The following is an 8,255-nucleotide window of genomic DNA, read 5'->3' as shown; positions in this document are numbered from 1 at the left end:
ACTTTAGGGCACTGCCTCGATTACATTTTTAACCCCTTAATGACAGCCAATACGTCTTTTAACTGATCTGAGATATAAGAGAATATCCTCCCCATACAGGTGACAATCCAGCAGCTGTCGGCTGTACATAATAGCTGACAACTTGCTGCATCAGCCACGATCAGTGTGTGCACCTTCCAAATCTTTTTAACGCCTTAAGGTACCTTCACACGAAGCGACGCTGCAGCGATAGAGACAACGATGCCGATCGCTGCAGCGTCGCTGTTTGGTCGCTGGAGAGCTGTCACACAGACCGCTCTCCAGCGACCAACGATGCCGAGGTCCCCGGGTAACCAGGGTAAACATCGGGTTGCTAAGCGCAGGTCCGCGCTTAGTAACCCGATGTTTACCCTGGTTACCAGCGTAAAAGTAAAAATAACAAACAGTACATGCTCACCTGCGCGTCCCCCGGCGTCCGCTTCCTGTACTGTGTGAGCGCCGGCCCTAACAGCAGAGCGGTGACGTCACCGCTGTGCTTTTACTTTCACTTTAGGGCCGGCACTCAGTCAGAGCAGGAAGCGGACGGCAGGGGACGCGCAGGTGAGTATGTACTGTTTGTTTTTTTTACTTTTACGCTGGTAACCAGGGTAAACATCGGGTTACTAAGCGCGGCCCTGCGCTTAGTAACCCGATATTTACCCTGGTTACCAGCGTAAAACATCGCTGGTATCGTTGCTTTTGGTGTCAAACCTGACGATACACGCCGGTCTGACGACCAAATAAAGTTCTGAACTTTATTCAACAACCAGCGATATCACAGCAGGATCCAGATCGCTGCTGCGTGTCAAACACAACGATATCGCTATCCAGGACGCTGCAACGTCACGGATCGTTGTCGTTTTCGTTGTAAAGTCGTTTCGTGTGAAGGTACCTTTAGGGTACCGTCTCACAGTGGCACTTTGGTCGCTACGACGGCATGATCCGTGACGCTCCAGCGTCGCTCCATTATCGCTCCAGCGTCGTAGACTGCGGTCACACTTCGCAATGCACGGCGTTGGAGCGATAATTTCATGACGTATTTGCAATGTAGAAGCCGTTGGTTACTGTGCGCACATCGTATACAATATCGTGCACACCTTTGTTACACGATGCGATCATGCCGCCACAGCGGGACACTTGGCGACGAAAGAAAGTTTCAAACGATCTGCTACGACGTACGATTCTCAGCGGGGTCCCTGATCGCAGTAGCGTGTCAGACACAGCGAGATCGTAAGTATATCGCTGGAACGTCATGGATCGTGCCGTCGTAGCGACAAAAGTGCCACTGTGAGACGGTACCTTTAGATGCTGCTGTCAATAGTGACTACATTATTATAAATGGTTAACAGAGTGTGGGGGCTTCCTCTTTATCCCAGTTGGTGCCTTCAGATCATGATTGTGTGGTCCTGATGTTTGCCATGGCAATTCATGACCAAATAGCGGCCTAAAGGTACCGTCACATTAAGCGACGCTGCAGCAATATCGACAACAATGCCGATCGCTGCGTCGCTGTGTGGTCGCTGGAGAGCTGTCACACAGACAGCTCTCCAGCGACCAACGATGCCGAAGTCCCCGGGTAACCAGGGTAAACATCGGGTTACTAAGCGCAGGGCCGCGCTTAGTAACCCGATGTTTACCTTGGTTACCATTGTAAATGTAAAAAAAAAACAGTACATACTCACCTTCTGATGTCCGTCAGGAAAACAGTACATACTCACCTTCTGATGTCCGTCAGGTCCCTGGCCGTCTGCTTCCCGCACTGACTGTGAGCGCCGGCCGGCCGTAAAGTAAAAGCAGAGCACAGAGGTGACGTCACCGCTGTGCTGTGCTTTACGGCCGGCCGGCGCTCACAGTCAGTGCGGAAAGCAGACGGCCAGGGACCTGACGGACATCAGAAGGTGAGTATGTACTGTTTTTTTTTCACATTTACAATGGTAACCAGGGTAAATATCGGGTTACTAAGTGCGGCCCTGCGCTTAGTAACCCGATATTTACCCTGGTTACCATTGTAAAACATTGCTGGCATCGTTGCTTTTGCTGTCAAACACGACGATACACGCCGATCTGACGACCAAATAAAGTTCTGGACTTTCAGCAACGACCAGCGATATCACAGCAGGATCCAGATCGCTGCTGCGTGTCAAACACAACGATATCGCTATCCAGGACGCTGCAACGTCACGGATCGCTATCGTTGCAAAGTCGTTTAGTGTGAAGGTACCTTAAGAGTCTGACGGCTGTTGTAACCTGTCCAGAAGTTAGCGGCATTTAGGTGGTAAAGATACACATTTTCATTTTTGTCATATCACTTTGCATTAATTCCTGAAAATCACCTGAAGGGTTAATAAACTACATGACTGCAGTTTTCATTATGTCAGGGGGTGCTGTTTTTAAAATGGTATAACTTTGGGGGATTTCCAAACATATGGGACCCCTAATATGCACTTCAAACCTGGATAGGTCCCTAAAAAATAAATTTTTTACATTTTCTTGAAAAAATACTGCTATAATTTTAAACCTCCTAATATGCTAACAAAATAAAATAACATTTTTCAAATGGTGCTGATGTAAAGTCGACATGTGGGAAATTTTATTTATTAATGGTTTGCTGTGCTATGACTATCTGGATTAAAGGGATAATCGTTCAAAGTTTGAAAATTGCCAATTTTTAAACATTTCCTCAAATTTGATATTTTTTATAAACACAAAACATATCGACCTAAATTTACCATTATCATTAAGTATAATGGGTCACAAAAAAACTGTCTAAAAATCACTGGGATTTGTTGAAGCGTTCCAGAGTTATTACCACAAAGTGACACTGGTCAGATTTCAAAAATTTGGCTCCGTCACTACGGGGTTAATGTAACTTAGGACAGGAGTTGACATTATGATACCACAATGGGTGGAGATATATGTGGTCTGCCTTCTGTAAATGGCACCCCCCTATAATTCCTGGTTCAACTTGTAGAGTATTGAGGGTAGTAATGATCACTCCTGTCATTGCAACTGTGTAAAAAGAAAGTAAATACAAAAAAACTCCCTCGACACTTATTTTTTCTTAATTTTTTTTTTATTGGAATAGCAATAAGCAACACTGTAATAAAAATATTACTGGCCCTTTAAGAAATTAAACCATGATCACAATGACTCTCAGGTCAGGCCCTATACAGAACACAGAACTAACTGTGGGTATTGAGGACCGGCTGAGAGCCACTGGATCGAAAGATCCAGAGGAAGGCAAAGAAACCCCCCGGAGAGTTCTGCCTCAGGGGGGAAAAAAATTCCTTCCTGACCCCAGTTGTGGCGATCGGATATTTCCCTGGATCACATCAGTCCTGCTGCATATTGCTGTATATCTACATGTATTATAAGTTCAGGAGCGTCGATTTGGAAGTGAAAAGATAAATACACCTTGTAAAATCTAAAATACAATATACACCCTGCTCCTAAGAGCTTACAATCTAATATACAATATACACCCTGCTCCTAGGAGCTTACAATATACACCTTGCTCCTAGGAGTTGCAATCTAATATACAATATACACCCTGCTCCTAGGAGCTTACAATTTAATATACAATATACACCTTGCTCCTAGGAGCTTACAATCTAATATACAATATACACCCTGCTCCTAGGAGCTTACAATCTAATATACAATATACATCCAGTTGAGAGCATACAGAATAATGTACAGGTAAATGAGGGAGGGGGAGTATAGGAGCTCACTATATTGACAGCTTGCGATCTTCAGTTCAGCCTGGAGACATGCTGGTGGGTGCCGCACCCGCTGGTCATTACAGCGATACTGAAATGACCAGATGGCATATGTCGGCACATCCAACCAGGAAACAAAAAATTTGAAATATTTATTTGTGTAACATTTGAAAGAGCTTACAATCTAATATACAGGCTGCCCCTGAGAGTTTATAGAATAATCTACACCCTGCTCCTAGTTTACAATCTAATTCTATGACTACTTTGCTGATCTAATTAGCAATTGATATTCTGCTGCCAAAGGTGCATTTACACAGCACGATTACTGTGAACAATCGTTTCCTAGGCCTCTTTCACACTTCCGTCTTTTTAGATCCGTCACAATGCGTCGTTTTGGGAAAAACACGCATCCTGCAAATGTGCCCGCAGGATGCATTTTTTCCCCCATAGACTTGTATTGCCGACGAATCGTGACGTATGACCATATGTCACGTCCGTCGTGCACTGGATGCGTCGGGTTGGTGGACAGTCATCACGAAAAAACGTTCAAGGGACCGTTTTTTCGTACGTTGCATCCTGCACTTTGGAGCGCGTATGCCCTGGCGGAGATCTCTAGCTCCTCCCCGGGACTTTAGAAAGGGCAGCGGGTGCGTTGAAAAACTGCATCCGCTGCTCACATTGTGCCGAATTTTAACGTCGCACTGACGCTTTGTGACGGCCCCGTACCGACGGAAGTGTGAAAGAAGCCTTAGGGCCACTCGTTCATGATAATTGTACCATCTAAACAGGGTGCAGTTCATCCAAAGAATGAGCAAAATGCTTGTTCAATGAAATGATCTTTTCTGCCTCACAAAAAGATCATTGTTCTTGGTGACACATCCTCCTGTGTAAATAGGACATGTGCTGGCGAGAATATTGCACACTGAATGATTTATTACAGATCGCTCATTGAACATCTGAAGTTGAGTCTACCAGTGGGAATAAGCCACACATGGGGAAATTTTATGCACCACAAGGCTTCTAAACTTCTTTGCAAGGCCGGCGTTAAGGATGCAAACTTGACACTTGACCATACACAAAGCAACTCCCTGCTTCTGCAGGCATACTGAATTTTTCAAATTATGAAATGCACTTTTTTCCCTCCAATTTTTGGAGGAAAATGAGTGCGTTTTATAATCTGAAGGTAGCTTGTCGAAGTGGCGACTGCGATGGAGCGAGGTCACAGGAGGCCGGGTCGTTGCTTCAGGAAGCTGGCGGAGGCGGCAGGAGTGGGTTGATGCTGCTGGCCCTAGGCTTTCATATGATGATGGCGCCGGTGAGCAGTCTCCTTTTCCATTGATTTACCTGCAATGAGCTTTGAAAAAATGGCTGCCAAAGGTGATGCATGCGCAGATTGAGATCTCTGGAGACGAGATCTCGTCTTCCAAGATCTCAATCCGAGCATGCGCGGCTCTCCGGCAGCCATCTTCCCAAATCCCACCACAGGGAAATCAATGAGAAAGGGGACTCCACTCACCTGCGCAAACATCTTAGGAGAGCCCAGGGCCAGCAGCATTGGCCCACTGCTGCCGCCACCGCCAGCCTGCTGAAGCAGTGACCCTGCCTCCTGTGAAGCTGCCCCCCGGCAAGCTACCTTTAAACCAGACTAGAAGACGCATCCCCATGTTATTTAAAAATGTTTTTTTCTTATTTTCCACCCCAAAACTTGGGGTGCATCTTATGGTCAGGTGCATCTGAGGGTATGTTCCCACGGTCAGAAAACGCTGCAGGTTGGATGCTGCGTACATTCGCAGCATCCAGATGTTACAGCATAGTGGGATTTCAAGAAATGCCATGCCCACTATGCGTGCACCGACACCTGCGGAGACTGACATGTGGCACTTCTTTCCAGACCGCAGCATGTCTATCTTGTGGAGACTCAGTCTCCACAAGATAAATATCACCCGTACAATGTATAGGACGCGGTGATTCCGCACGGTTCAATGTACACATGCGGAATCACCGGCGTTCAAAAGCCGGCAGCACTTTGGACGGAGCGGACATGTGCTGCGTCCAAAGTGCTGCTGATTACTGACTGTGGGGACATAGCCTTAGTCCACAAATTACATATGTATACATAAAATAGAGTTAAAGACTTTGATCAGGCTTTGATCAGAGTGCGATCAAAGTGGCATCCGTTTCTCTCACAGGTGGAGAGGGGGGGGGAAGTTTCTCCATTTTGACAGTCTGTGAAAATCGGAGAGAATATATATAAATATATACGTATAAATATATTTATTTATATATAATTTATTTATATATATAGTATGTATACAGTGCTGTAGAATTAATGGTGCTATGTAAGCGAGTAAAATAAATAAATGTGTTTGTATGTATTTGTGCAATTCTATAAGCCTGTGCACAGAGTTGAATACAGACTAATAGACCTTCTATCAAGCCTGTACATAGATTTGAGTCCGGTCAGGCAGAGCTCTGTGCTTCTGTGTTGAGCAGCATGCTATAGAGCAGCTGTTTGGAGCGATCAGTGGGTTTTTCAGGACCCTGTCACCCACTTATCAACTCCACATAAGGGCTCGTGCACACGACCAATTTGGTCATCTGAATACCATCTGTGGTTTTGACAGATATCACTCATACCTATGATATTCTATGGGGCTGTGCAAATGTCAGTTTTTCCTCAGACCCAGTGGTCCATGGAAAGAAATCGGAGACAAGTCAAAATTGGGAATGCAAGTCTATGGGCCCGTGAAAAAATTGGACCCCACTTGGATGATATCTGAGTGCGATCCGGTTTTCACAGACTCACATAACAGAAAAGGAGAAACTTTTTTTTTTCCCCTCTCCACGTCCAAGAAAAACTGATGCCACTCTGATCTGAGTCTGTAACTCTATTACGCAAGTTGCCATTTAATCAATTCTGCTCATGATATCCTGTGGTTCTAGTTCTGGTCCTCCTGCTGGCATCAAGCTACTACGTTGTCCATTGTTTCTGCTGCACCATCGTCATCTGTCCGTGCTTCATTACAGCTGCTCATCTAGATGAGACATAACACCTATCATTACAAAAAAGGATTAAATGGTAGGTCCTATTTACGGAATCATTCTGATACTTAAGAGACAACACGTCACTCAGAGATGCTTGCTGACATTTTTTAGGGGTAAATGGTGCAGTTCTAAACATCACCACGAACAACCCAAAGGCACACAATGTGTGAATGGGGCCTTAGTGTTAAGTGAGCAGCTACCTACCAGGACTTGTCTTCCTCAACTGCACCCTCTGGGGACACAATGTGGTTCAGGATAATAACTTTATACATTCCGTACCAATTGTGAGGTCAGGTGATATCTATGATGTCATGTGCCCTGTGATGTCATGTCCCGTCTTAATAACTGCCACTGGTGTGTTATGTATCAAGTTTCCAACATCAAGAGAATTAAAAAAAAAATCACAGGCTGCAAATAACCACCAGCCTGATTTCTAATTGAGTCATGATGCACGTTAAAACCTAAACATTTCCACCATTTTATTCTAATCCGTATCACCTACTGTTCTATGAAGTAAAGGAAAACACAGGATGCCATACTGCAATTCCTGATCACGATAAACCGTCGGTTCCCGGTCACCCCAGATCTGACAGGACCAAGACAGCTGACAATGGAGAACTGTAGCAGTCTGCAATTAAACTTGTTACAATAACGTTTTCACATTAATGGCAAAGCTACCCAAAAATGGAACCAAGTGGAGTTGTCTCATCTGGCCCACCCCTTCCTATATGCTTTTATTAAAGTATATGGGTGTCACAGAGGGCAAAACCAGACCATTGCTGAGGGTCTTCAAGATGAACGACACATGATCAGTTGATCGCCAGCAAGTCCGCATTTGGGAAGGGGTTGTCCAGCTTGGTAACCCCGGTTGGGCAGGGCTCACACTGGCTTAATAAAGAACCAAAATGTTCGTATTTTCCTTGGAATCTAGTCAATTTTTTTTTCATTATAACAATCATAGCACACATGATACAGCGGTTCTTGTTAAGATTTTCAGGTGAAGGATGTAGTTCTGAATCCCACTACTAACCCACCATCTATAGAATTTGTGAGTGAGAAGAGTTCCCTACCTGGACTTGTTTCCATCAAGCTGTCAGGCTTTAATCAAACAAGATGGCTCAGGTTTTACACTTTGCACATTCTATGCCAATTGTGATGTCATATGTTTATGTGCTTTGTGATGTCATCCAAACTGCCTGTTTAACCCCTTCCCACCCAGTGACATACTTTGAATTTTTGAATAGGCTATTTGGAAGCAACGGTGCAACCAGTGAGAGGACAATGGTAATCATCCAAAACTATTGATCTCTCTACCACAGAAACTATAGGGATGCACACACATACAGCTCTGGCAAAAATTAAGAGACCACTGCAAAATTTTCAGTTTGTCTGATTTTTCTCTTTATAGGTATATTTTTGAGTAAAATTGTTCTTTTATTCTATTAACTACTGACAACATGTCTCCGAAGTTCG

The 8,255-nt window shown here is 44.6% G+C and overlaps 1 long non-coding RNA gene across 1 annotated transcript; it reads right to left on the bottom strand.

The window, feature by feature from the left end:
* Window positions 1-3,079: 3,079 nt before the first annotated feature.
* LOC143812880 (uncharacterized) lies at window positions 3,080-7,840 on the bottom strand. Its single transcript, XR_013223598.1, has 3 exons — window positions 6,987-7,840; window positions 6,375-6,790; window positions 3,080-3,828 (listed from the first exon to the last, which is right to left on the bottom strand). It is a non-coding gene; the product is annotated as an uncharacterized LOC143812880 (long non-coding RNA).
* Window positions 7,841-8,255: the final 415 nt, after the last annotated feature.

This window comes from Ranitomeya variabilis, chromosome 1 (genome assembly GCF_051348905.1).
Source record: "Ranitomeya variabilis isolate aRanVar5 chromosome 1, aRanVar5.hap1, whole genome shotgun sequence".
Lineage (NCBI taxonomy): Eukaryota > Metazoa > Chordata > Amphibia > Anura > Dendrobatidae > Ranitomeya > Ranitomeya variabilis.
The sequence above is the reverse complement of the archived record's forward strand: the minus strand, read 5'-3'. Positions and strand labels throughout refer to the sequence as shown.